The sequence below is a fragment of the Mobula birostris genome, chromosome 19 (assembly GCF_030028105.1).
Source record: "Mobula birostris isolate sMobBir1 chromosome 19, sMobBir1.hap1, whole genome shotgun sequence".
Classification (NCBI taxonomy): Eukaryota; Metazoa; Chordata; class Chondrichthyes; order Myliobatiformes; family Myliobatidae; genus Mobula; species Mobula birostris.
Window position 1 is genome coordinate 54,071,677 of NC_092388.1, and position 27,003 is coordinate 54,098,679.

The window sequence follows — 27,003 nt, forward strand, 5'->3', positions numbered from 1 at the left end:
CCATGCCCAGGTGGGTAAAACTCTCCGTGCTGCCTGTGTCAAACAGGCAGCTTGTCCTGTGCCCCTCCAACAGGTTGTCCATCATTGACCTTGCGAGCTGGTGGGGAGCGCTTTGGTTGAGGGTCACGGAGGCCAGGGTTGAGTCGCTGTCTTGGTCCGGCATGGTGGGATGCCCCTTCAGCACCTGTTGGTCGTAGGCGGTGGGAGGGGGCGCCAACCAAGATGGCTGCCCCCATGTCTCGCCCGTGGTGGCGGCGTGCAGGCAAGATGACGGCAGGCAAGATGGTGACCCCATGTCTTGTACGTGGTGGCAGCGTGCAGGGGAGATGGTGGCAGGCAAGATGGTGACCCACATGTCTCGTACGCGGCGCTGTTCAATCCCGCTCGCAATTTGGACTTACAGACCTTGGCGAAGTGACCCTTCTTTCTGCTGCTGGAGCAGGTAGCTTGTCGAACCGGGCAGTATTTCAGGGGGTGATTCTCGAGTCCGCAGAAGTAGCACTTCGCGGACTCGCGACTGGCAGCAGCCGTGGTCGATTCGTTAGCGGGTTGAGGGGTCTGCTGTGCCCATGAGGCCATCAGGGAATCGCGTGCCTGGATAGCCTCAGAGTTATGCAGAGCGGCCTCCAGCATGTCGGCCAGCTCAATCGCCGAATTTAAGGTAAGATCGCCTTTTTCCAACAGCCACTGTCGCACATACACTGACCTGGTCCCCGTGACGAAGGCGTCTCTCACTAGGAGTTCTGCATGCTTTACTGCCGTCAGATGTTGGCAATTGCAGGCTCGCACGAGCATCCGTAGGGCCTGGACAAACTCAGTACTTGATTCTCCGGGCCGCTGGTTTCGAGTCGCTAAACAATGTCGCGCGTAGACGCTGTTTATCGGCCGCAGGTATTGTCCTTTGAGTGCGCTCATTGTGCCATCGTAGCTCGCCTGGTCTCTGATCAGTGAATAGACCCATGGACTGACCCTGGAGAGTAGAATTCTGCGCTTCGCTGTGGGGTCGGTCACTTTAATCTCCACTAGGTATGATTCGAAGCAGGCCAACCAGAGTTCAAGAGCGTTTCCAGCTACTGGCGTTTGCAGATCGCGATCTAACTTGTCAGGTCTCAGAGCGCATTCCATGCTTTAAAATTACAGCGAATAAAATTGAAGCACCTTCAATAACTCCAGAAGACTGAAGTAGGGTAAATACTGAAAGGCTTTTATTCGCTGTACAATATGACTTCCATGCTGAGAGTCTGCCCCCGGACTGAGGGGGAGAGGCAAGGCAAAATCACCTTTATTCAGGGTTCTGTGGGAGAAGCCACAGGGGCAGTCAGCAGAGGGGTGTGTCCAGACAGTTAACCCAGTTACAACATATATATGGTTTATCTCACCAATATAAGCAGAGGGTGGGGCGTGGATGTGTATACAATCATAATCACAATGGCAGTGGAATCCCTCAGTAAATAGAAGGTCCTGCACTTCACCATTAAAAGATCTACCAGAAGGAAACAGTGGGTCATCCTTAAGGTAGATACACAGCCCTCGTCTACGGGTCTTACCTGAGGCTGAAGCATTTCCATCCACTGAAAAAGAGAAGAAACCCTCTAGCTGGGTGGCTGCTTCAGGTGTGGTATCCTGGAGCCATGTTTCTGTCAGGATGAGTATGCAACAGTCCTTCGTCTCACATTGCTTCAGTTGGAGACGACGGTAATCTAGTTTATTTTCTAGCAATTGAACATTTGAAAGCAGACTCGACAGGAGAGCTAGTCTTCCCTTGCACGAATACCAGCTCACTTACTGTGCTTTCTGTTTCTTTGTGTTCTGCTCTGACACCTTCGTCCCTGGGTGGCTGAGGCAGGCGATGACTCTTTGTACACAATAAGCCAGTGCTGTTCACCTCCTCTCCTATCCAGCAACTTGCTAGTGAGGTAGAGTTCCAGTACGTGCTGTTCATAATATCCAACAGTGTCTTGTGATCATATGGAAGATGCTGAGGAGGAACAATTACACTATTAGTTGGAGCTCGAGTGACCACTGCGACTGAATGCATTGCCATCTTGCGTTTCGATTGAGTTTCTACAGCTTCTTATACTCCAGAACATTTAAATTGCCGTAGCAGTGATACTGTACTTTCAACAGGACTATCATACTGAAACGTCTGGAGAATTTTGTTAGAGTGTTTAATTACAAGTGAAACCTTCTTAACTTCCCATGAAAATAAAGGCACTAGCACGCTGTGCTTATGATTGTATCTATATGCTGGGCCCAGGACAAGTCATCTGATAAGTTAACACCCAGGAGTTTAAAGCTGCTGACTCTCTCCATCGCTGATCCTCCTGTGCAGACTGGCATGTTCTTCACCCATCCCCCACTTGATCAACAATCAGCTCCTTAGTTTCGCTGATATTGTGTGAGAATTCATTCTGGAATGACATGTCCTATTTGACCAGTATCTGACTCATCGTCACCTGTGATTTATCCAGCAACAAGTATGACAAAATTGAGTGCGGCATTGGAACTGTGTTTAGCCGCACAGACTTGAGGTGCACCTGCTTTGATGATCAGCAAGGGAGAGATGTTATTTCTGGTCCGCATTAACCGTGGTCACCTGAGGAGAATGTTGAGTATCCAGTTGTACAGGAAGGCATAGAGGCCCAAGTCTTCAATTTGATGATGAGCTTGGGTGGGATGATAGTGTTGAATGTCAATAATCAGTGGCCTGACCGAAGTGTTCCTGTCCAGACGGTCCAGGGCAGAGTGAAGAACCAGAGAAATCATATCTTCTGTTGATGTGTTGTGATGGTAGGCAAGCTAGAGCAGATCGAGGAGTTGACTTGTGCCAAAACCAACCCCTCAAAGCTCTTCATTAAAGTTAATGCCAGTGCCACCAGACGGTAGTCATTTTGGCAGGTCACCATGCTCTTCTTGGGCACAGGCACTATAGATGCCATTTCGAAACAGGTGAAAACCTCAGGCTACAGAAGCAAAAGGTTGAAGATATCTGTAAATACTCCATTTAGTGGGTCTGTGCAGATCTCCAGCACACAACCATGTACACCATCCGGACCAGGAGCCTTTTGTGGATTCACTCTCTTGAAGGACACCTGTGTGTCATGCTCAGACATTGAAATTACACGTTGTTGGATATGACTGTTTAAATCTTTGATTAGACAGTTTAATTGGCATTTTCTTTGCAGTTTAGCAATTAATTATCTGCTTATATTTTAAGTAGTTCTTACATGCATATAACAGTTTAATATGCTTCCAGTGGCTATAAAAAGTATAATTCTGGAAAGGTCTGGAAGTTTCTTTGTTCTGCTTTATTGAGTAAGTGCTTTCTCATTGGTTAACTTCGTATTGCAGTGTTGAATAAGTGCTTTCTAATTGCCTATTTCTTATCTAGATTTGACTGGAAGTTTTCCTTTTCTCTGTGGTATAAAATGGCTAAACATATGCAGTGCCATCTTTAATCTTAGTTTTTTCTCTCTCTCTTCAACTGGAAGACATCTATCACAGTTCTATTCCTGTTTTCTTTGTTATATCAGCTATTTATAAAATGATCATGATGCAGCAAGATTTGTGCCTTTTTCCAGAATTCCATAAGACCAGGGATCAAACACACCAGAATCCAATTAGTGTCGTATTTGGTGGCAGGGTATTTTGAAGTTAGAACTTGGAGCAACTGAAGATAAAAATGGAATTTTTAGTGTGTAACAGAAGAGTTAAGAACTTACCTGCTCCTCTGTTGTCTGAGAGGAAAAAGGTTCTGGCTTTGAATACCAGATGGAGATCAGGATTGAGGACTGCTGCATTGCTATTTTAAAAGAAAAACCACTGTGAAAATATTGGTTGTACAGTGACACACAAAATGCTGAAGGAACTCAGCAGGTCAGGCAGCATCTATAGAAATGAATAAACAGTCGACTTTTTGGTCCGGCACTTTTCTTCAGGACTGAAAAGGAAAGGAGAAGAGAGCAGAATAAAATGATGGTGGGGTGTGGTTGTGAGAAGGAAGCATGAATAAAAAATGGTTTATTCTGGAATTATGCTCCTTCTTTTTCAGTCCTGATAAAGGGTTGCGGCCAGAAACATCGATTGTTTATTTCCATAGTTGCTGCCTGACCTGCTGAGTTCCTACAGTATTTTGTGCGCATTGCTTTGGATTTCCACAATCTGTAGACTTTTCCATGTTACTGATTTGACAATGTGTTTGGTTGTAACCCACCGGATTACAATCCATTCTGGTCACACGATTATCTATTTAGGTACCTAGTAAAAATATTGGTTGTACAACCTACTTGGTTGCTGGATCAATCCATTTGGTTGCAACCTATTAATATCTCGAGATTGCGGTCAAAGTGATGAAACAGTTATGTATGAATTAAGATTGAATCACAATAATGTTTCAAGTTGTGAAACCTACTAAGAGCTCTTACCTGAATAAAACATTTCAGTTTGATAGAGTTACAAAATACACATGGACTAAGATGTTAACTGTCCTGTGCTATCACCAGTGGATCATCAGTTGATCTGCCACCTGTCTTCAGGAGTTTCGGCCCGCTTATGATCAAGACTCCTTCGAGGTGGTGGGCCAGCAGTGCTAAAGCACCACCTCCCACTGGTGAACTTAAAAACTTGGCATCTGCCTCTATCAGTCACTCCCATCCAACAGATAGTCTGCTCTTCAGGTGTCTATACAACTACTGAAGGGTTTGCAAGATATGTATACGCTGTCTGACTATCTGCCCCTCTGGACATACTTGGTCCACACCCATGCTGATCCTTTCTCTGCTGCCTCAGCTACAGCCCTGCTGGTTGACTTGATCTCTCTTCTAGTGAAGCCAAGGTCACACAGCCACTTCTGGAGAGTGAACGCAATAAACCCATGGCAGCCTACTTCGAATGGATAGCATGAGACCTTCACCCTCTGTCTCTGCACTCTGATCTTAATTCTGCATACTTGGTTAACTTGCGCTCATGGGCTTCATCGACGTTGTCTTCCCAGGAGACTGTGAGTTCATCAGTAACCGCTTCTCTACTGCTGTCAGACCATACAATTATATCTGGACGCAATGTGGTGAAAGCTGTTTGCTCCGGGAAACTGCCTTTCCCATCCACGTCGGCCTTGACACACCGATCATTGGCTGAAGAAAGTATGCTTGATCGTGAGCATAATGAAATATGCCAACAATGTTAAGTTTATTAAGATGAAGAAACTGCCTGCTACAGGTTTAGAGAATGACTGTGTTGGGGTTTGGTTGAACATGTGAGTGATTGAAAGAGTTAACAGGACAAGTATTTTACTAATTGAAAGAAACGTGGAACTTCATGATAGAGGCAGTAAAAACTCTAAAGAGCAAACCTTTGCATTAACCAAGCGAGCGTGGTAATCCAATTGAAGCACATTCTGCAGAGTTGAGAAGGAAATGAAGACATAACTGAAAGACACAGCTGCAACTTCAGATGGGTGGCTCTGCCAGTGATAATACTGCTGGTGCTCTGCCCTGAGAAACTCTTACTTCTGAAGCTCCACCTGAGGAATTGCAGTCCAAATGAGTCTCCAGGTACAGGGACACCATCCGAACTCCAAAGGATTACAGGATGGACATGAATTAGTCTACATTGGACACTCTCTCGACACAGCAACACCATCTGAACTCTGAAGAATTGCAGGATGGACATGACATGGACTCTACAGCGGCCCCTAGTGACTTATGTGAGGATGACAGTGATGGAAATGTAAGATTGAGAGCTCTGTGACAGTTTGCTCTAATAAAGACCAAAGAAGTGAAGACGCACAGGACTAAAGGTGAAACCATTGTTAATCAAAGTATTGACAAATTGGCAGATCCATCAACTATTTTCAATGTCCTGAAATCATCATACAAGTTGTTTACGGTTATTGATATGGTCAATGGATTCTGGTCCATAACATTTGTGCCTGAATGACAACCATGATTGGTTTACAGTTGATGGTCAACAATACCAGTGGATGAGGCTACCACCAGGGCTCTATGACAGTCCCACTGTCTATTACCTGGCTGTGAGACAAACCTGAGGAACTTACCAGCCACTGATTTGACTATCATACAAATGTGGATGATGTCCTGATTCCATCTGAAGCTGGAGACCAAAATGAACATGATGTGCCTTATTTGCTCAATTATCTATCCTCCAAAAGTCATAAAGTGAATCTAGACAAGGCAAAGGTGCAACAAACCAAAATAATTTTCCTAGGACAGAAAATTTCCAAAGGTAAAAGGGAAATCATTGAAGATTGTGCAAGCGTGGTTAAGTCAGCCTCTTACAACAGTTCAGCAACTTCAGTCATTTCTGAGTTTGTGCAAATAATACAGAGCATGGGTCAATTCATATGCTGAAATCACTTAACCACTCAACAATCTGCTGACGAGCAGTAAGCACTCAGACGACCTTGTGACTTTTAACGAAGAACAACTGGAAACTTTTCAAACTTTAAAGGTAGCATTGTGTACTGTACCTGCGTTAGGAATCGCTAATATGGGCAGACAATTTACCCTGTATGTCAATGAGAAACATGGCTACATTATGGCAGTCTTAACTCAGGAACATGGAGACTGACTGCATCCAGTTGGTTATTATTCTGCTAAACTGAATAACACAGCATTAGGATGATGTCTTTGTTTGCAAGCAGTGCAGACAACGTATCTAGCAGACGTGACAGCAACAGAAGAAATAAAAGAAGTAAAGGAAGAATCAAGAACATCTGCAGTGAACCCGACAACTGGAATTATGGAACTGAAGTTGAACTCTGCATCACAGACAAACACACAAGATACCTTAGAGACTCAAGCTCAGTCCTCTCAATGAGAAAAGTGGTTCTGGGTGGAGAATGGTGGAAATTAAACAGTGATGGGGTATAAAGCTATGGCCCTGATCATAGACTGGTAGCCCCAGCCACATTGCTTCCCTATCCGGCATGGCAAGTATACTCTCTGGCAAACATTGAACTACTAAGGATGATTGACAGATTCTCCCAGTGGTGGTGGACTCCTGAGTTTAGGGCACAAGCTCGACAAACATTTGAAAGATGCCTGACCTGCCAGAAAGTGAATCCTGGAGCAGCTGAGAAGCTACCACAACTAAATGCATTTTTACACTTAGAAGTGGACTATATTCCTTTACCAAAGTGTCAAGGACACTCTGACCTACTGACAATAGCGGACAAGTTTTCAAGATGGGTAGAAACTATTCCAGCAAGGAAAGCCACAGCCACACACACAGACAGCAAGAACTCTGATCAAGGGCTAGATTGCTAGTTGGGGATTGCCCTGTAACAGTGACTGACCAGGGAATACATTTCACTGGAAGTGTTTGTCAGGAACTATACTGATTGATGAACATTGAATGGTCTTTTCATTGTGCACATCACCCAGAGTCACCAGGACGAGTCCAACAAGTGAATAGAATAATCAAATAATGATTGACTAAGTATCATGAGGAAGGTATATCATGGCCTTCAGCTCTTCCTGTGTACTTATGTAGCACAAGAGCAATACCAGTCAAGAAAACTAAACTACGTCCATTCGAGGCGGTAATGGGACATCCTCTGTCACTGCTGGGAGCTCTTGATCTCAGAGGGGCTGTTATACACATTATGGCAGACAGTTCAGTTAACTATTGTGTGAAACTAACCCAAGCTGTACAGTCTGCTTCTCGACAGGTTTCTGCCTCTTGGAGTGATCCAATAGGAGGAGGACACATCCTGATACCCGGTGAGTGGGTCCTGATTGAGAAACCGCTGGGAGCTCGATGGGAAGGTCCTTACCAAGTTCTGTTAATTACCAACAAGGCAGTGAAAGTAGAGGGTCTAAATAAGTGGATACATGCCAGCCACTGTAAGTGAGCTAAAGTGGTACCTGACAAGGACAACAAGCACTGTAGTTAACTGCTGAGCTACAGTGAGCCCATGACTAACCAGCCAAGTGGAAAACTACTCAACATTATGAAGTTTATTCTGACATTATTGCTATTATATTCTTTGCCAATCTTGCCTACTTACTATGAGTGCTCATATTCATGTTAATATGTCGTAATGTTGCATCAGATTCATGGGTCTGGCAAGTGAGACAGTAAACACTGATTGAGAATAGGCATATTAATCATTTATTTACAAACAGTAAAAATTCGACCAAACGTTCAAGTTACAGATGCTACAAAGCTGAATATTCAACAAGTATACTTAGTTGAGAGCACACACACAGCATACCTTCCCAATGGCTATGTGTGCCGCTTGCCTTAAACAAAGGAAGAGAGAACTTGGTACTGCAGTATTTAATATGTTCTTTCTAATTAGTTAGTTCTTATCTATAGATTTGAATGGAATTTTTTTCTTATCTCTGGTATTTGAGGAAAGCACAAGTCTTTAATCTTAGTATTTCTCTCTCTCTTCAACCACGCAATCACTGTCCTGTTCTTGTTTTCTTTGTTCTATCAATGCCTAATAAAACAATTGTCAAGGTAAGAAGCTTTGTGCCTCTTTCCTGAATCCTATGAGGACCTGGATCAAAAACATCAAAATCCAATAATTGTCATCTTGAAATGTGGGGCCTGTGTGTGCTTGTCATAGTTCTCCCGATCAACGCTTGCATAAAAGCCATTGGGCTCTTTCGGGAGTGATGGATTGTTGCCACTTATGTTAATCTATCTCACCTTGTAGGAAGTTATAATGTGTAAATCCTGCCATTGCTGTTGAGAGTCTCTAACTGTGATTCCAGTTTAGTCTGAAATTGTCTCTTTACACATGCAAAGGCCTTCCAGAGGTCAGGCATGAACTTCTTACATGACTCTCGGTCACCAGCTATAAACACTACAGCTCTAACCCTCAGATTACGAATATCCTGATCATTCACCGGGCAATAACAGGCTCTCTGTCTCTAATATAGGGGCAGAGACATGTAACTCAGCGAGAGGGGAGATACAGACTAAACAACTCGCTGATTTGTGATGATAAAGTCTGCTGCGTCACTTTTCTTCCCCCTGAGTTCTCCGATTTTAAGAATCGGCAACAAACTCCCCCCAACCAATGAGACAGAGAGAGAGTGCACGATTCGCCGGGTACATGGCCCCCAACAGCGGATCCGATGTTCTGTTTTCTCCCGTGACACTTTAGTTGCTGACACTGGCATAGAGTTGACTTGTCCACAGGGCCACAAGGCATTGGAACTCTGAAGGTGTGCTTGCTTTCTAGGCCGCATCCTTGTGATATGGAAATATGGCCGGCCGTGAGCCCTCAGGGTCAGGTCCCACTATCACAAAAAAAAACGAAGTCTTAGTGTAACTCCAGGTCAGGACCTCTAGAATGATCCCTAATGTCCCTTCTGTTGGTCTTTTGTGGATCTTTGTGTAACACCGCTCTTGCTAAACTTGTGTACTCTACACTTAAAATACTCAGACTGCCAGTTTAGTGAAACCAAACTTTAAATACCAGGATTTGGAAATCACCTCGAGGCATTTGTTACTTACACTGATGTTAATTAAATATTCAAACCAGAAAGGAAATATTCAGCAACTTGGGCTGCAGTTGTGGGAAGAGAAATAGAGTCAATATTTCAGATGAGAGACTCATTATCAGGACCCTGACCTGTTGTTTTTGTTTTTGCAGCATTTTCTGATTTTTGTTTCAGATTTCCATTGTCTGCAGTTATTTTAATTTTCAGTTAATTAAGTGCTCATTTGAATTGGGCACAATAATTGTTTTAAGTGATGGTTTGGATAGATGTGTAGGGAGAGCAGACATTGGCTTCGAGCTTCTGAGGTTGTGGGTTTGCGTCTCCTCTGTTAGAGGGCATTAACTGGCATTTGCATTGCAGTACCACAGGTATACTGCCTTGTTGGAAGGGCTCTTTCTAGCTGCAGGATTAAACTAAAACACTGATTTATTTGATGCCAGTTGTAGAAAAATTGGCAGCCAGCTCCATGCACTAAAAAAAACACTTCAATAAAATGAATTAGACATGATTTCCTTATGAATAACAGTTCCTACTAAACATCTGAGGTTTATTAACAACTAAAACATTAGTGGGGTTGTTGGATCATTGAAGATGAAAGGAGGATGTGAAATTGGTAACCAAGGGTGGCGTGAGAAAAAAATATTGGTGTGGCAAGCCCCAGATAGACAATGATGAGGGGAAGGGGAAGGTCTGGTTTTTAAATGCTGCTTGTGAACAGAGATGAGAAAATCTGCAGATGCTGGAAAGATGGGATCTCCTCTTTCTTCAGCTCTTTGCCTTTTCCACCTATCACCTCGCATCTCTTCCCTTCATCCACCCTCACCCACCCAGCTGGCTTCACCTACCTTGTACTCCTCCCCCACCCCCCACCCACCTTTTATTCTGGCTTCTTCCACCTTCTTTTCCAGCCCTGATGAAGGGTCTCAGCCCAAAATGTCAACTGTGTGTTTCCTGGCCTGCTAAGTTCCTCCAGCATGGTGTGTGTGTGTTGATAAAATTGGTTGCCAGGTGCGGTCCTTGACTGACATATCATCCCATAGATGTCAATGGAACAATGGCAGGAGCTGAGCACAATCCCGTAACCATGAAATAATGTGAATATCTGCAAAATTCTTTGCCGTCAGCTGTCATTAGTAATGTTAAAATCTGAAATTTCTTTTCTGCAGCTCAGCTTGATTTTCCCAATTATCTACTGCATGTGTAGCTTGTTTCTGGTGGTGATTCCTCTCTTCAGTGACACCATAAACTCCCTTGTTGGAATTGCAGTTGCACTCTCTGGAGCTCCAGTCTACTTCTTCCGTGTTTACCTCCCACCTGAAAAGCAACCCAAGTGCATAGAAAAGTTTTTACGTAAGTAATATGCTGAAAATTCTATATTTTTCTTTCTTTGCTAGGAAGTTTAAATGTGTTCTTTAAGTCCTTCGACTATCTCAATCTAATAATTTCTCCTTCTGCGTTCTGTGGAGTCTCTGTCCCCGCTTTTTTTTTTGACAAAATTATTATAATAGTATCTTGGGCAAGCTGTGGGGCAGTGTCTTTTCTGAACTGGGGTTCATCCACACTTTTGCTGCTGGCCGAACCCCTTTCTCCAGTCACTCACCCATACCGCAACTGACAATGACACGACGGTATAAGTCCCATCACGAATGAGAACTGGAGTATTGTGTTCAGTTCTAGTTGCCTATTATAGGAAGGATGTGGAAGCTTTAGAGCGGGTACAGAGCAGATTTGCCAGAGTGATGCTGGAATTAGAGAGCATGTCCCATGAGGAGAGGCTGAGTGAGCTAGGGATCGACTCTTTGGAGTGAAGAAGGATCAGAGGTGACTTAAAAGTGTGCAAGATACGAGGCATATATCACATGGACAAAGACTTTTTCCCAGAGCCAAAATGACTAATTTAGTAAAAAGTAGAGGGAGAGTGTGAGAGGCAGGTTTTTTACATAGAGAATGTTAAGTGCATGGAATACCCTGCCTGAGGTGAAAGTAGAGATGGTGCAATAGGGAGACTTAGAAGCTCTGAGATAGGCACATGGATGGAGAAAAAATGGAGCCTATGTTGGAAGGAAGTGTGAGATTGATCTTGGAGTAGTTTTAAAGGTCGGTACAACATCATGGACTGAACAACCAGTACTGTGTTGTACTGTTCAATGTTCTGTGTATTATGTTACCCTCCAACCCTAGTCTCCAGACTGTAATCACCCCACCAATGCTTTCTTGGGTACAAACCTCTGCAAATCCTTCCTCAAGTCTTGTTCACCCTCTCAGCTTTAAAATGAATTTTAAAATATACTTTGATGAAGTGTTGGTCACCCATCCTAACAAGCCTTTATGTTGCCCTGAGTTAGGTTCTTAATACATTTGTGAAGGGCCTTTACTATTTAACCATGTTAGTGTTTATAAAAGCAAAGTGTTGGTGAAACTCATTGCTGCTATTTAATCTCTTCAAGCAAATACTGCATTTTGTGGTTTCTTCTTGGTCGCTGAGCTATTACTAAGCTACACATATGTTATGTGGGTATCCATATCTGATCTAATTGTGTTCCATCAGGTACAGGGGTGGCTCACTCAATTAGAGTGCTTTATCGTGAGCATTGTGATTGAGTTACAAACTAGTTAATGAAAGAAAAGGCATCCATGCTAGAGATGAACAAAATATAGACACAAATTCATGAACACTGCTTCTGAAAATTTGAAGCTGCAGGTACCTCCAACTGTGCTCTTGCAAGTGAGAGTAATTGACTGCACTGTACTGGCCTGGCTTGGAAATCAGTTGAATGGTAAGGTCAATAATAGAAATGAATTTGAAATTATAGGATTGTGATTCACTCTGTCTTCTGAGGATATGTTGGAAGCATTTCATGTACTTAGAAATGATGGGAGGGGAGCTACTTATTCAAATTTGACAAAGAGACTAAGTGTAGGTCATTGTAAACAGTGTAGATTTGAGCACTAAGCTACTAAAAGGTATGAAAGGTTGAGTGAATGGGCAATAGATTCAGTGTATACCAATTGCTGCTACTTTAATGTAACCTGTAAGGAGTCTTCTTTCCTCCCCGTGGAATGTGCGTGTTTGCTCCGGGTGCTCCAGTCCAACGATGTACCAGTTAGTAGGTTAATTGGTCATTGTAAATGGTCTCGTGATTAGGCTAGGGTTAAATTTGGGGGATGCGGCTTGAAGGGCCAGAATTGGCCGATTCCGTGCTGTATCTCAATAAATAAATAAATAAATGCGAGATCTTGCAATTTGATGACAAAATGATCAAGCAGGGAATTTCTAAATAATGGAAAACTAGAAGCACAGGAATTCAACGGAACTTACTGCTCCAAATGTATAGATCATTGAAGTGTTATGGAGCGGTGGAGAAAATGAACAGAAATGCTAATAACACTCTGTGATTCATAACCAGATCACTGGAGTGCAGGAGATATAAAGGTCCTGGTTGGACCACACCTAGACTATTGTGAGCACTCTTTTGTAAATATAAATCTATGTAGTTATTGGACGATAATGGTTATTCTGAGGTCATAGCCTCGAACTGCCAGAGTGCTCCGTTAGCAATGAGAATCCTTCCCTTCACTTCAAAATTAAGATTCACACATTTGTAAAGTAAAGCAAGAGAACTTGGAATTACAAAAAGCACAAGTATAACAGCTCAAGAACACAATTATGACTTTATGCTTGGGATTCTGTTCAAGCTGAATCATAAAGTACATAAAAAACAAAGATCAATATATATTGACTCATCATGTGGTGGATATAAATTGTTATAAACATACAGGCTAGTAAGATGCTCAATTACCTTAGTAAATATAGTACGTTCAATCAGCATTGTCTGAAATTACTATTGCATGTCAGGACAAAGGACAAGTGCTGAATCGCCAAAGTCATCCAGAATGGGAACTCTTATTTGCCAAGAGACCAGTTGGTAGACAACACTTGAGATTCAGAGATACTTTCAAAAGAGGCACTGGTTTATGAGTGGCATTGATCACAGCATATTGGAAAAAAATCTGATGAAAGAACCAGTGAGAAATTATAGATAAGTGAAGCTGAATGTGCCCAGCAACAGGTGAAGCATTCATGTACCCACAACCCTCTTAATAAAAGCAAGGTGGCAGAAAGTAGAAGCAAAACCCTGCAAATGTTGAAAATCCAATGTCAGAATCACTCAGCAGGTCAGACAGTAACTGTGACAAGAGAGAAACCAAGGTTGTTTTCCCTGGAATTGAGAAAATTAATGCATTAATTTGATTGAGGATGGCTGGGGAAAGGCAGAAGTAAAAAATGAGGCCATAGCTCACCTGGGATCTTACTGAATTGTGGAACAGGTTAGAACTGAAATACCTGTTCCTCTACATAAATTGTCATAGCTCCTCCAGTCTCCCGGTGAAAGGATTCCCTCTTTTTGTTACTTAAATGTGAATCTGATCCATTTTTATTGGAATTGGATGTGGGAGATTTATTTTTTCTCAATAATTGTCTAAAAAGAATTATAATGAAATAAAAGCCCAAGTACTGGAAATAATATGATCGGGTTACATCTCTGAAGAGAGAAATTGAATTGTAGTTTTAGGTAAGTGAGAAATTTGGTCCAATTAGTTTCTTTTAATTGTGTTTTTTTCTGCACAGCAATATGCAAGTTAATTATTTAATGACTAGTTACTTTACCATGTGGTCAAATACTTGCATTAAAAAGTGTTACAAACAAGATAAGAGTGTGTTGCTTATTTAAAAAATGTTGTTTCTTTAACATTTTTTCCCAGGTATCATTTCTTTGTACACGCAGAAGTTGGCACTGTGCTGTCTAACAGAAAATGAATTTGAAGAGAAAGATACTTAACAAGATACAACTAAAGAACTGTCCAGAACTGTGGCACCAGAAGTTGTTTACACAAATGCCAATCTCTCACACTATTAAAACTCTGAATCCTGCCTTGTTGATTATCAAAATGCTGGAGTCTCCACTATATCCAGAAGATTGAATTTTTTTCTTTTGGAAAAGCAGTTTTAATTTAAAAAGATGCATTATTTTCCTGCTTCCTTTTAGAAATAATAGTCTCGTTGTAAATGTTGGTGCTTGTGTTTGTCAATGCCCACTTTCATTCTGTGATGGAGAAAGTTAATTTAGGTAACTCTGCTCTGTCTATTGAGCCATTGTGATTTATGTCACAGGAGATGTTTTTAATTTATTAGCTTCCTGTGATGTGAATGTTGCCAGCAGGGCCAACATGTATTGCCCAAAGTCTTATTGCTGGTGAGAAGGTAGTGATGACCCCCCCCACCCCTCCAGAACTACCGCTGGACTTCTGGTGAAAATGCTCCCACAAAGATGTTGGGGAGCAAGTTCCAGATTTAGACCCAGAAGTGATAATGGACCAGCAATATAAGTCTTGGAGGTGAACCTGCAAGTTTTGCAGCTGACGATGTTCATCCATCTTGCCAATTGTCATGTATAGTTTCCACAGAGTACAACATGATCTGTTGTCATAAGCTCTGGTATAACCCCTCCTACACTTTATAACATTGCACTCCTTGTTTAACATTGAGCTCCTCCAGTTTATTTTGCAGCAACTCCCTTAGGTACTACCATTAATAATTCAGGAATCCCTTAAAAATTCACTTTTTTTTTTACATATAGAAAGGCAAACTCGTGGCAAGCAATTTTCCTTGTTTAAAATGCATGATTTTTCCCATGAAGATATTCAGCCTGGAGTTAATCCTTCCAGGTGCTGACACTGCATCAGTCCACACCACAAACTCCTGAAATCCTTGTTGTGTAACTGCCTCTGTTAGAAAGTGCCAGAGCAGGTAATTTCTGAAATAGCAGAAGTATTTGGTCAGTCAGTATTCAACCAAGCAAATTCCGGAGAACCAGAAGTCCATAACGAAGATGTGACCAGTGTGTTTAATGCATTCCAATAAAATGTGCATTTCTGTTTTGTTAATAATTGAAGGAATAGAATAGAAAAATCTGTTTAAAAAAAAGACAAAGATCTTAAGGTTAAATTTATAAGCAAAATTAAATGTTTTTAAACTCTGCCACATACAAGGGTTTGATCCTGTTTTTACCTTTTAACATGTAAACACAGACTTGCCAGCAGGATTCACTGGGCTAATGAGATAAAGAAGGTTTGTTGCCTTTTTCTTGGTTGTGTAGACTGACATGCTGACAATGGTTGGTTAATTTTACAGTTTATTATATGTTAAATTGAAGAAAATAAATATTTGTACAACCATCCTTCACAAATTGGAATCTGTTGTTTATATCTGGCGTTTGTTGGGGAAAGATTACATTAGTTTATTTGATTGAACTCTCTTTCCCCCACTCTTCAAATCGATACTTTCGAAGTAAATCATGTTTATTTGCAGTACAGTTGACATTTTCTGTGAGCCTAAACTCCTTTCCTGGCACACCCCAGCTCATGTTTCCTCAAATGATTTTTTTCAGCAATGTTCCAGTGACAAGGACCTGCTGATGTTGTACAGGTTTCCCCCGCCATCCGAAGGTAGAGCATCCCTATGATATGGTTCGTAAGCCGAAATGTCGTAAAGAGAAGAAGCAATTACCATTTATTTATATGGGAAAATTTTGTGAGCGTTTGCATACCCAAAAATAACCTACCAAATCATGCCAAATAACACATAAAACCTAAAACAACAGTAACATATAGTAAAAACAGGAAAGATATGATAAATACACAGCCTATATAAAGTAGAAATACTTTTCCACAATCATTACTGCACTGTTCTCCGTACCGAAAATCTCACGCAAGCGCCGTCGGCAGAAAATCTCACGCAAGCGCTCTCGGCAAAAACACGACGCAAGCGCTCTCCAGTAACCAATAAGCTATGCAGCTGCCAAATCATACCAAATAACACATAAAAATACACAGCCTATATAAAGTAGAAATAATGTATGTACATTATTGTCACATCCAGCTTTGCATATGATGGGACCTGTATTTACGTATCGAGACTTCAGATGTCCTTTGCACCAGGCTTTTTAGATTCCCAAAATTTTTTACAATGGGAAACAAAGCCCAGGTAGTAATGGACTACTTCAGCTTAGTTCAGTGAGCCTTGACTCTGAGGAACCTCAGATTTATTAACTGATAAACAAGATGAGCAATCACATAATTCCTTGAGGACATTGTTGCTATAATTCTCCTTTGTATTCTAAGCTGCTCACAGATTTGTGCATCTCCTGTGATGTTCATGCCACAGATATGAAGCCTGTTATTCAGTATGAATTGTTACTCATGGGGAGTTATTCAAAGAAGTCTTTGGACCGGACAGACTATTAATTTACTGTCTGTTCACATTGCAAATGCGCAGCTGATATACAGTGGATAAATGACTCTCATGTATTTCGTTGCTGTCATACACCACCTGCCTCCCCACTTCCCCAGTCACTCCACTTTCACCACTACTCTCTACACTACCTCTAATTCCCGTAGAAGTAGTGATGTTAGAAGTCGGTTTTACTGGCCTAATGACAATGAACCACAAATCAGTTTTGGTGGTTGTCCAGTTGATACCACCTTGGTTAAATCAAATGTTTGGATTCGCAGAGCAACTTTGGTGATACTTGTCTCACTGTGTAAGTTCAGTTGAACCACAAGATGTTTTGATTCACCTGCCCTATCATCAGCAGTAAGGTAGGGAAGACTGGGAGTATTAAGTCTGACTTCATTGGCTTCTGGCCGGTTAGGATATCTCTCAGCTGATGACGAGCTGCCCATGTACTGACATATGTTTGACGGGGGAATTGAGTGGAACTGGTGTTCACAATCTAGACTTACAACATAGAGCAGGGATTCCTAACTTGGTTGTAGGTAACTTCACAAACATGCACGGTCTCTCTTGTATTTTATTTTACTTTAATGTATACAAAATCTAATGCGTAAATCATTTGCAGTTTATAAGGTTGGAAACTTATTGCCTGTTACTTGTTTTATTGTTGGCTATAAAGTTGTATTTTTCGTAAAGTCTTACCAGTTTATGGATGATTCTAAAATGTTTTTGATGAATTTGGTATACAGATCATTTTTATAGACATACAAATTCTAGAATAATTCAGTTCCATAATACGTAGAGCATAGAAATACTACAAATATTCATTAAAAAGTTTATGTATTTATTGAGATATAGCATGGAATAGGCCCTTCCAGCCTTTGGAGTCACACTGCCAAACAATTCCCCGATTTTAGCCTAGCCTAGTCACGGGACAACTTACAATGACCAATTAACCTACCAACTGGTAGGTCTTTGGACTGTGGGATGAAATTGGAGCACCTGGAGAAAACTCACAGGGAGAGTGTAGAAACTCATTACAGGCACAGCGGCTGGAATTGAACTCGGGTTGCCTGTACTATAAAGCATTGCACTTACCACTATAGTACTCTGCCACCTCACAGCAAGTATAGTCTTAAATTCTAATTTTTTACTGTCTTATAGGTCCTTTCAGAAGTATGAATGTGGAATATCTTCTTTCTTGTAAGAATTTGGAATTACTGCAGTCACAAAATATTGGAGTAATGCAATGGGTTCGGAATTGTTTATATTAGTAACTGCTGCTTGAAGGATGGTGATTGCAGAAATGGTGATTATCCTCTCAATTACCTGAATAGACCGGAACGTTTATTACATGATGTTTTGATGGTTATATGATGTTTCAGTTTTGAGTCAAATAAGTCTTTAAACATGTACACAACAGTGTAAAATCTTAAGTATTTTAATAAAATAATTCAGGATATAACTATTCAGACTTATTAGGGCAGTTCTTTGAGCAAGTTATGAGTTGAGATCATACTCTCCTTGGTATCAATGCCATGTCATGATACGTTCTGGCAAAAAAATAACAAGAACTTCATGTTATCTGAATTTGACATTTGCAACATGAAGTTATTTGGCCTTGAATTTTCAGTGGTAAAACTGGTTGTTTTTGGAGTCTCAACCAAGAGACTGAGAGGTTCTGTTCCTCTCAGCTGTTGTAAGGCACACCACAGCAAGGAGACAGATAAAGATAAGTAATAGGATCAAATATCCTAGGAAGTGGGATGTTTCAACGAATCAGACATTTCCATTACCTCCTAAGTGTAGGATGAAGGGGTTATTGGAGAAAAGAATACAGATGTTGAGGACCAGTGTGAGGGACCTGCACAGTATGGGTTGGTTTCAAATGAATAATGTTAGGTCCATTGTTCTCACCAACTATGTGGTTGCCACTTTAATCGACCAATTTCGGGAGGTTCATTCACTTAATATTTAGTTGTGCACAGTAGCAGTGGTGGTTCTCTGGCTTTATTATGTTATTTACTTATTGCGTTTTTAACAGTGCTTTGTTGAGGGTACCAATGGCTGCCACTGGCGTTATCTTGAGGTTCTAAATCCACTATTGGTAGATTTTTTCTCAGAGTTGGTTATCACTTTCTTCTCGTCACTTAGCTGACTCACCTGGTACAGACCAACCTAATATTTGCTGACTCCTGAGGGGCAGGTAAGTGAGCTGCATTTTGCATTTTTCGGGATGCCTTCGGCAAAGTGGCATCTCTGGTCGGAAGTAGGGCAGGGACCAAGACCAGCTCCAGTTGATATTTGCGATCTGGGGGTACAGATAAATGGATGAAATAGTGTGGAATGAAAATTCCCAGACAATAATGGGTCATGGGAGGATGCAGATGCTATTAACCACAAATATCAGGGCAGAGCATCTTCATGTCAGTCTACCATATAAGGCAACATCTATTTAATCATTACTCAAATTGTACTGTCATCAATATAGCTCGGATGAACTGTGGGACATTTATCTGTTGCCAACTCCTAAAATTCTCTTTTTTGTTTTTTCTTAAGTTGAAGTTAAATTTTCATGCAACCATCCATGAATACAGCCAAACAAAACAGTGTTACTCCAGGGCCACGGTGCAAAACGCAGTACCGACAGTCATACACAGCACAAGACACATAGAAGATAGATAGCAGTAAAATGCAGTCACATAAAAACTGTCGTCCAAGTCACTGAGTTCATGAATGTTGTAGCAGTCTGCAGTTAAACACAATCCACCTGGAACTGAGTACTAATTATTAACTACAGAGAGATCATCCAGGCACACAGTTAAAATAGTTTTCATTCCAATTCAGCAGCAGATTTTGCATTTCATTCACCTTACCCAGTAACCCAGGAATCTACCAACAAGTTTTAAGATGAGGGAGGATTTAAACAAGTGTGGGTGAATAGAGGAAAGAGAGGAGGGCGTTGAAATGTTACAGTGGATTGAAGAGATTAAACAAGCTTTCTCCAATAGATGGAGAGTTTGGATTGTACAAACAATACAAATGTATAAAATATTTGGAGTAAATTTAGTGACTTAATTACAAGTGTCAGCCGTACACTCTATTAAATTATGTAGATTGTCATTGTTACCCCAATCTGGCATTCACCAGCCTGGCTTTATTGGTCAGGCAATTAAATATGTGAGTTAGTGATCCTGATATTCTGTGAACTGTCCGCTGAATTCTTGTGTTGCTGCAATGCCAGATAGCTCTTCTAATCCTCTCTGAAGACAGTCCTGGGTGTATTAATTTCATAAAGAAATTGTCTACTGAAATATAAGTTCTAAAACCTGATATAAGCCATAATTCCATTCACTTTTTAAAATTTGGCCTATTCTAACCTTGCGGCACAATATCTCATATTCCAGCTGGGCATACCATAACCTTCTGGATTGAATATTAATGCCTGCAATTTCAGGTAACTTACCTTCTTTCTCTGTGCTAGGACTATCCAATTCAGCAATTTATTCATCTGTGAAATTGGCTCAGGTTTTCTCTCTCTATTAGTACACCTTGACCCTCTAGACGTGTCCCACATCCTACACTTAGTAGCTTTAATGTTGCATTGTTTGTGTTCTACCTAACTGCCCACATTTCACAACTTGCGCTATATTTTCCCCTCTCTCTCTCACTCTCTCTGTCTCTGTCTCTCTGTCTCTGTCTCTTTCTAACTTTCTCTCTAACTCTCCCCATTGATCCATCAACCCCACTATAATTTATCCCAACAGCAACCCTGGCCTTCCCCATTGAAGATGTTCACTCCTCTACACTCTCTACCACTTTCTCTTGAAATCTTTGACCTGCAAAGTTAACTCTCTATATACACTGCCTGGCCTGCTGAGCATTTCCAGTACCTGCAACTTTTTCCACTTTTAGCCAAACATTTTGTTGCATAAGAACTTCAGTATCTACTTTGTGAGACCCCTCTTAAATAAAATCATTTTAATGTAAAGGATGTAAAATAGAAAATCATAGAACATGCCACACAGTACATAAGGAAATTCAGGAGTGGGTTGTTTGAAGACTATGGTTTGGGTTTAGATACTCGTATTACATGGATGATATTAGCAGGCCCTAGAGTTGTTCTTGGATATACAGATGTCATTGGCCAGACCAGTATTTCTTGTCCATCATTATTACATTGAGAAGTGGGTTGTGATGTGGATTCAAATGGTTCAACTTAATACCAGGGAATGTATACAATATACACCCTGAAATTCTTACTCTTCGCAGACATCCATGAAACAAGAAACCCCATAGAATGAATGATAGAAACATCAGACCCCTGAAGCCCCCACTTGTGCCAGCAGAAGCACTGACACCCCCACCTCGCAAGCAATAGTACGAGCCCCCAAAGAGGCCTTGATCGAGAGTTCATCAAAAACTACAGTCCATAACCCAGTACTTCGGTATCTCAGACAGGCCCTGTCTCTCCAGTGAGGGGGAGAGAGGGTGCTTTCCTGCAGCAATGAGAGTGGAGACCAACAACTCGCTGTACCACTGTTACAAATCCACGTCATAACATAATTGGGAGAAATGTACATAATTAACAACCACTGACATTGAGTTGGGGTTTTGCTTTAAGAGGCTGGTCTGACATGATGTTGTTACATAAGAATTTTTAGCACATTTTTGTGTTTAGGTTTTCGAGTTCAATAAAATGTGATACGGGTTCCATTAAACATAAAATGCCTCACTGCTGGAAATCCCAGCAACACACACAAAATGCTGAAGGAACTCAGCAGGCCAGGCAGCATTTATGGAAAAAAGCACAGTCGATGTTCCAGTAACGCCTCCCTCCCCCTTCACTATTCCCCAATTTCTCATCCCCTTTTCCCATTCTCATGCTATCTCCTTGTCTGCCCATCGCCTCCCTCTGGTGCCACCCCCCACTTTTCTTTCTTCCATGGCCTTCTGTCTCTCTCACCAATCAGCTTCCTAGCTGTTTGCTTCATTCCCCCCCCCCTCCAAGTTTCACCAATCACCTGGTGTTTCTCTCTCCCTTCCACCCTCACCTTTCAAATTTACTCCTCAGCTTTTTTTCATCAGCACCTGGGTTGCTTGGTTTTGCATCCCTTCTGATATTTCCTCTGACTGTGGCCCCCAGTTCATTTCAGACCTCTGGGCTGTGATGGTCCAGGACCTCAGCGTTAGGCTACATCGCATCACAGTAAATTACTCACAGTCCAATGGCCCATGCCTGTGGTTTCAATGCTCCTTAGAAGAGGCTACTGTGAGCGCTTCCCTGACCGATGAGTGTTGGCATGATTGTCTCGCATGGGCCCTGCTGGGGCACAGACCAGCTCCAAAAGAGGACCTGTCGTAGTCAGTGGCGGATGTGGTGTACGGGCAGCTGTGACGAGCTCCAGGTGATTTCATTCCTGACACCATGATCGACTGGTTGGCCTCTCAACAGCGTTCCACCCTCCTCGGTAAATTCCGTTACTTTGCACCTATTCCTTCGGCCCATCATGTCGTACAGCACTTTGGGGATCCTGGTGACCTACATTGTGCCTTGTTTGTTTTCATCCACCATGATGCACACCAGCTTCCCCTTAGGCCCTCAGGGGATGGCCTGTTCCTCATGTTGGAACGGGGAGAGAAGACTTCTACCACAGACAAGAGGGGTAAAATTTTGGGAGATCACATGAAACCAGCCCACCAAGATTTGGAGTATTCTGCTGTCATGCCCCTGGCATCACAACGTGACCGAGAGTGTGTCAACACACCTCTGGATGAACCAGAGGCACCTGAGGTTCCTCCACACATGGAACCACAGGACTGGAGCCAGGAGACTTGTCCAAACTCCAGACAGGCTCACAGTGCTGATTTTAGTGAATTCTAGAGGGGCGGGGGGTTATGTGGGGTAAGGTAATTGGTAGAAACGTAGATTATTCACAACCACACACGTTGAGTTGGGGTTTCACTTTAAGAGGCTGGTCTAACATGATGATGTTGTTCTGTCAGAATTTTTAGCTTGCTCTTGTGTTTATTAGATTATGGAGTTCAATAAAATGTGTTACGGGGTCTATTAAACATAAAACATCTCACTTCATTTTATTTGTGAAAACCTACAATATTACTGACACCTTCTCAACATTTCTTTCATGTATCATTGCAGTTCTGTTGGTTAATGAAAACAATGAATGCTAGCATTCAGAAAAGACTGCCTCATTGGAGGCGAGGAGCACATCAAACAACTTGGGTCTTGGAGGCATGAACTTAGATAGTTTGATTCAATTGGCTTCCTGGAGCAATGGTCAAGTACGAATTCAGTGGGAAGAAATGCTTGGTCTGGACTCCACAGACTAGCTGATTGTGGAGAAGGGTATTTGAAGTTTAAAACCTCAGACCTCCACAAAGCTCATGATTTACAGGGCACTCTGAATGCTTCTTGAACATGTAAAATCTCAAATAAAGCTTTTTTTTGCTCTGACAGTCAGGGTGTTAAAAAAAAAACACCAATCCTGTTTTTTTTAAAAAAGCTCCAAATTCACTGGAATGATAAATGTACCAATGTCAGTGTCCTTTCCCAGGTCCATGTCCCTAGCATTGAGCCCTTACTTACTCGCAATTGGCTACATTAAGCTGGCCATATCAGACCATAAGATATAGGAGCAGAAGTAGGCCATTCGGTCCATCGAGTCTTCTCCGCCATTCAATCATGGCTGATCCGATTCTTCCAGTCATCCCAACTCCTCTGTTTTCACCCCATACCCTTTGATGCCCTGGCTAATCAAGAACCCATCTATTTCTGCCTTAAATGCACCCAATGACTTGGCCTCCACAGCCACTCATGGCAACAAATTCCAGAGAGTTACCATCCTCTGACTAAAGTAATTTCTCCGCATCTCTGTTCTCTTTCCTTCAATCCTGAAGTTGTGCCCTCTTGTCCTAGACTCCCCTACCATGGGAAATAACTTTGTCATATCTAACCTGTTCAGGTCTTCTAACATTCAGAATGCTTCTATGAGGTCCCCCATCATTCTCCTGAACTCCAGGGAATACAGTCCAAGAGCTGCCAGACATTCCTCATACAGTAACCCTTTCATTCCTGGAATCATTCTTGTGAATCTTCACTGAACCCTCTCCAATGTCAGTATATCCTTTCTAAAATAAGGAGCCCAAAACTGCACACAATACTTCAAGTATGGCCTCTCGAGTGCCTTACAGGGACTCAACATCACGTCCCTGCTCTTATATCCTATACCTCTAGAAATGAATGCCAACATTGTATTCGCCTTCTTCACCACCAGCTCAACCTGGAGGTTAACCTTTAGGGTACCCTGCACAATGACTCCCAAGTCCCTTTGCATCTCTGTATTTTGAATTCTCTCCCCATCTAAATAATAGCTTGCTCGTTTATTCCATGATCCTGAGGGATTGTAATTCCCTACACTCAGTTGGGACTCAGCATTCCATCAGAACAGACTTTTGAAGATGCACTACTCAAGCAAAATTTCTACCTGTTCTCTGTCCGAGAATGTGCAAGGCAGAGGGAGTGCTTCTCCGGGAGCCCTGGTGCCTGTTCCCGTGCCACCTTCCACTCTCCCTGCTTTCAAGTCTTTGTAATGGCAGGCAGTATCAAAATAATCAAAATACTGCAATGCTGAGATATTCAGATTATACTTCAATACCTAGGGTATTTATATTTTTAAGAAGGTCTCAAATAGATTTCCATAATTAAGAACCACGATCACCTGGGGCATGTCATCTTCTTATCTCTACCATAAGGAGGAGGTACAGGAACTTGAAGACACTCACAGAATGTTTTAAGGGCAGATTCTTCCCCACCTTCATCAGATTTCTGAATGGACAATGAATCCATGAACATGACCTCACTACTTTTTCCCTCTCTTTTTGCACTATTGGTATATCTATATATAAAATTAGTTTTTATTATTATGCATTGCAATGTACTGCTGCTAAACAAACCATTCCAGGATATATGCCAGTGATATTAAACCTGATTCTGAAAGCCAGGAATAACAATGGTTAGCATGAAATTACTGGATTGTCATTGAAATCCAGTTGGCTCCCTAGCACCCTCTAGAGTAAGCAACCCACCATCCTCGTCTGATCAGGCTGTCATTTAACTCAAAATCAGTGTGTCTTACACTGTTTTTGCTCTCTGAACTAGTCTGGCAGGTCATCCCAGCTTGACATTACGGTTGGGTGCTGAATGGCATATATGAATTTATTCAAATTCATATTAAAATTAATTCTGAAAGTATTAAAATTCCTGAATGAATTAAAAAAAACTAACACCAAAATCTATTTGGTCGCTGCCATGTCTCACTGATCTACATTTCAATATTAGTTGGTGGTGGATTCCACCATTTTATCCAAATGTTTTGGAAGTTTCTAAGCAGGTCAAAGGCTTGGAACCCTGCGGCGTGTAACTCACCTCCTGACTCCACAAAGCCTGTCCACCATCTACAAGGCTCAGGTCAGGAGTGTAATGGAATACTTGCCACTCGCCTGGATGAGTGCCGCTCCATCAACACTCAAGAAGCTTGACACCATCCAGTACAAGGCAGCCCACTTGATTGGTATTCCTTCCACAAGCATCCAATCCCTCCACCAGATGCAGCAGAGTGTACTGTCTACAAGATGCACTGCAGCAACACACAGAAATTCCTAATGCAACACCCTCCAGACGCACGCCCACTATCATCTAGAAGGTCATGAACAGATGAACAGCAGATACCTGGGAACACCACCACTTGGAAATCCCCTACCAAGTCACTCACCATTCTGACTTGGGAAAAAATATCACCATTCCTTCATTGTTGCTGGGTGAAAATCATGGAATTCCCTCCCTAACAGCATTGTGGTGTACCTACATCTCATGGACTGTGGTGGTTCTAGAAAACAGCTCATCACCACGTTCACAAGGGGATCTAGGGATGGGCATCAAGTACTGGCTTAGTTGGTGACGCCCACATCCTGTAAATGAATTTTAAAAAAAGGAATCGAATGCATTAGTATTACGTGGTGGACAGTCCTCATCCTTTAAAAAGGCTGTAATCTCCTTTTCATTTCTCTTCAGCTGTTGTACGAGTCAATTCTTCTGTTAGCTCCTTGCTTTTGTCAGCATATTAACCTATTACTACTCACCTGCACTTGGTTCTGACCACAAATTCTTGATATTTAGGACTTCATGTAGCAGACATATCATTGTTTTCTTCAGGGTGATCTTCTGCCATCTCTTTGTCGATCTTCAGGATGAGTGATTGATCATCATGGACCAACCCATTATCTAACTGGCCATGAGAAGATGGAATTAATGCAGGAACCAAGAGACACCAAAGAGTGCAAATGGTAGAGGTGCTGGATAGAGATTTGTGTCAAGAGTGGGGGAAGCAGCAGTCAAGCTCCTGTAAAGGCTTTTTCCACTGAGGTTGGATGGGCTAAGGATGAAAGGGGAAATGTTTAAGGGAAACATGAGGAGGAACTTCTTCACTCAGAGAGTGATGAAAGTGTGGAATGATCTGCCAGTGGACATGGTAGATGGGGGTTCAATTTCAAGAGAAATTTGGGTAAGTACATGGATGGGGGGGGTATGGGTGCTATGGTCCAAATGCAGGTTGATTTGATCAGATAAAATAGTTTGGCATGGACTCCATGGGTCAAAGGGCCTTCTATGAGTTCTGTGACTCTATGACCAATGTGGTGTCTTGGCCAATGCAGCCTGTGTTCATTGTTCAAACTTTACTGCAGTCCTGTACCTTACCCCAATGTCTGCATTGCTTATTTAACGTTTTTTCAAAATTTACGGTTAGATTTGTTTCCATCACCCTTTCATACAATGCATTATGAGCCATTACATTCATAACCGGGAACATCAAGAGAACGTTTGGCACATGATATAATTAAGTTAGTGATGCCGACTTAAACTAAACCCTTCTGTCTGTGCATGATCAATATCTCACCATTCTTTGTATATCCAAGTCAAATCACGTCTATTGTCATATGCACAAGCAGCAGTATATACAGGTGCAATGAAAAACTGACTAGCATCATCATGGGCATATTTAAGAAACAAGAAAAATACGAAATAAACATGAATTACATATATATATTAATTAGAAAAACACAATTAGAACAAATAAGTGCGCATTTTAGTACAAATTAATCAAAGTAATCATTGTGTTGTTAAACTGTAGGGATTAGGGTTTTGATGGTTGG

General features: G+C 41.8%; 1 long non-coding RNA gene across 1 annotated transcript; it reads left to right on the forward strand.

Moving 5' to 3' along the window:
- The first annotated feature begins 7,674 nt into the window (after positions 1-7,674).
- LOC140212611 (uncharacterized) lies at positions 7,675-14,631 on the forward strand. Its single transcript, XR_011889761.1, has 3 exons — positions 7,675-7,742; positions 10,646-10,829; positions 14,244-14,631. It is a non-coding gene; the product is annotated as an uncharacterized lncRNA (long non-coding RNA).
- Positions 14,632-27,003: the final 12,372 nt, after the last annotated feature.